General features: G+C 39.5%; 1 pseudogene; it reads left to right on the forward strand.

The window, feature by feature from the left end:
- Positions 1–2,505: 2,505 nt before the first annotated feature.
- On the forward strand, positions 2,506–3,115 carry LOC119808235 (annotated as a pseudogene).
- Positions 3,116–3,604: the final 489 nt, after the last annotated feature.

Raw genomic sequence — 3,604 nt, forward strand, 5'->3', positions numbered from 1 at the left:
CATAACAACCTCTCGTGAAACAAAGACATGATTTCAAGGTGGCCCTAACAAGGAGGTCATAACAAAAGTTGACTTAAAACTTATAATATTGGGTTAATAATTGAAATTTTATACACAGGCTGTAAAACTCAATACAAAAACAGCACCACCAGCCAAAACAAAGACAAAGATCTAATCCGTCAATGTCTGCAATTCTGGAAAGTCTCCAAACGAACTAATCGTGCTTTTTAAACCCTGTAGTTCAGCTTCTGGCTAACTGTTCTTGTTAACTGAAATGTCAATCCAAAACATGTTTTTTATGCTCAAAAGCTCCCTCTGAGAAAGGCTTAGCAGAGACTGACTTAAGAATGCATGTCTATCCTTATCTTTGCTAACTTTGTTAAGTTTTACCTATTTTAATAAACTGAATCATACAAGAAATTGATATTCTGCAATGGTGCACTATAAAAAGACCATGAAAATAAAGTTGTTAGTATCCCTATGGACTTTATTTATTATTTAAAGTTTTATTTTGATAAGATTTATTTAGCCTCCTAGATATGTTTTCAAGTTTAAACCTAAAACAAGTAACTAAAAAGAAGTAAAGTTTATTTAAAATCAGTTATACTTAATAGATGACCCTCAAAACTTTTCTGATATCTGCTGAATATGACATTCAAGATGTATAAAGGGAAATTTCCCTATGATAGACAGACATTCCAGCTCCTAGCAGTGACCATAGGTTCTCCAAAATGGAAGATGGGACACAGACAACTCCCTCTGAATTATGGTGACATTATTCACTGGGAAAAAAACAGTCCCTACTGCCAGGGCTCTGCCCACATTGTGGACACTGTTGGGTTGACTGCCCTGCTCTGCCTCATCACAGTACATCAGATTTCCCAGGATCCTCCTCCACAGGAAAATCTCTCAGACCTCCTGGCTCTGACAGTCAGAGGCCCCTGCTATCCTGTGCAGCAGCTGAAGATGTAATGCTGTCCTATGTGACAGTCAGAGACGAACTTCTTCTGCCCGTCAACAAAGCTACCAAGACCATGGAAATCTAGGGTAACCGTGAGGTAGCAGTAAGTCTCTGTCATTTTAGTTGATATATAGGCCATTTGGATTATACTTCCTACTATAATTTATCCTTCTCAGATTTCTGATAGTGTTGACAGCTAACTATAGCTTTATCAGTTTAACAACAGCTGCCTTGTCGATGCATTTCATACATAAAAAACAAGTTAGTTTTCTAGAGCTATTAGGTCATATGATGAAAAAGGCAAACTCACAGGTTTGCTTACTAATAGGATTCATATTAAAAGATAAACAAGTTTCTGGTATAACTTTTACTATTTAAAGGAACTTGCTTTGCAAAGACCGCTCTCAGTAATCAACCACCTATGTATGTCTAATAGTAAATAAATAGGTGACAAGTTTAAGTTTTATACAAATTATAGAAGTCTTAAATAATTTAAATTATAAATGTCCAAATATAAAAATGTTTATAAATTATGACTCTTTAAAATGATTTAAGGTTTTTAAATACAAGGCACTCTATGCTATTGTTATACTAAAATTTCAAAAGTTCAAAGTTTTAACATTAATCAGTTAAGTTCTGATAAACTGTTAAAGCACCGACTACTATTATCAGTCACAAGCTCATGACTTTAAATTTCCTCTGATTGTCTTCCAAGTATAGATTTAAAGATGCCTATCATCTTGCTAAGAACTTCTGTCATATTCATATATATATATATATATATATATATATATATATATATATTCAGCCCTCTGGACAGAAATAAAAGGTGCTCACTGTTTAACTCAAAGCTATAGTTTTTGAGATGGTTCAAAGGCATGAGTCTACTCTAGCTGTTTTACAGACACTTGTTAGTTGCTTTTTCTACAATGTGGATTTTAGAACAGATTACAAACCATGATAATATAAGCTTCAGGGAGTTGAGAAGTCGTAAGATTTAGATCCACCTCTCACAGGTCAAACGGACTCCAGATTTGTACTTCTTTCATTCAACAGCCTTGGCTTCCCTGCCTATTGCCTATTCCTGGGGAAGAAGCTCCAAATATAGAAGTTTCCTTTATGTACCCCAACTTTAACTGCTGTCCCTTGTCTATATCATCTTGGCCGAGCTCCACTTGGCTGTTTGACACAATCACTCCAAAGGTGACACACATGACATCAGCCCCCCCCCCCATAGACCTACAAAATTGGAAAGCCCTGAACTTGCTGAAAACTGATGTAAACCAGGACAGACAATATGATTGCTTCTTGTCTCTTCAGGGGGGGTTGGCAAACCAGATGCTTCTAATGAAGACCCCATTGCCCTAATCCCCTCCCAGTCTTTGACTAACATTCCAACCTTCCTGGCACTGATAGTTGCATCCTAATTTCTACAAGTAGTTACAAAAGAGAACAGATATCCTCTTATCCTCAACAAAAGGCTGGACTATTAGATCAAAAATAGTCCTACGTTCCCTGTAAGTGGCTTGACATGACCCATGAAGATGGTTTGCTATTCTCTTGACCCAGAAACCCCTAAAAATCATGCAAATCAGGAGGTTCAAATCTTTGTGTTCACTTTAAGAACACCTGTGACACTGCTCAGACCATCAGGGATATGTGTATCTAAAAATCCACCAAGTATCTGAAAGACGTTCCTCTAGAGAAGCAGTGTGTGCCATTCTGGCAGTAATGTTCATGGAGTCAGAAGCAGTGTGTACTGTTCCGGGGGTGTGATGGTGGTGCGATTGTGGAGTTGGTATGTGTCCAGGCCACAGGGTGGGGCTGAGCACAGGATCAGTGGCCAAAAAGAGTGCTGAATTTTTGCTGCACTGGCTTAAAAATGCAGAGAGAAATACTGAACTTAAGCCTTTAGATGTAGGTTCTCTAGTCATTGAACATGTCTAGGTGAACAAAGCACCAAAAAGCCATGACAAACTTGTAGAGCTCATGGCCAGATTAACCCATACATGTGCTCCCTCTGCCTCACCAAGACGATCCTTACTGAAAAGGAACCAATTGTTCCAAAGCCAGGAGAGAAGGTTGTACAGAAAAAAAAAAAAAAAGATACCGCAGAAGAAATTGAGGTAACAAAAACTAATGGCACGAGAATAGATTCAGCTTAAAAAAAAATTACAGGTTGAAAGGTTTTTATGACCAGATAAACTTCTCTGCCAATGCAATAATCCAAATCAGACCAAATTAGACCGAATTAGAAAAAGCCCGGGTTTATTGAATGCTAGGGCTCCCGGGTAGCCTTCCAGCACCCCACCCCCCCAAGATCAGGAAAGACCACGTTTGTTTGTTCGCTAGAGCTCAGTTTAAATAGCCCGTGGGAGTGGTCCTGACCCTCCCTGGGGAAGGGTCACGGGTAGGCCGGCTTTCTTGGAGGTGAAGTCTGGACTGAGGCCACTCCCAGGGGAGGGGACTGGGTTGGAAAGGAAAGGTTCACCCAAACATTCCCGACTCCTTGGGTATAAGGCTGCCCAAGGGACAGGGTGAAGCCGGACTCAAACATTCCCGACTCCTTGGGTATAGGGGTGCCCAGGGGATGGGATGAAGCCTGGACCCAAGGTCAAAGTTAAACAGAAAACAAAACAAAAC

The sequence above is a fragment of the Arvicola amphibius genome, chromosome 2 (assembly GCF_903992535.2).
Source record: "Arvicola amphibius chromosome 2, mArvAmp1.2, whole genome shotgun sequence".
Classification (NCBI taxonomy): Eukaryota; Metazoa; Chordata; class Mammalia; order Rodentia; family Cricetidae; genus Arvicola; species Arvicola amphibius.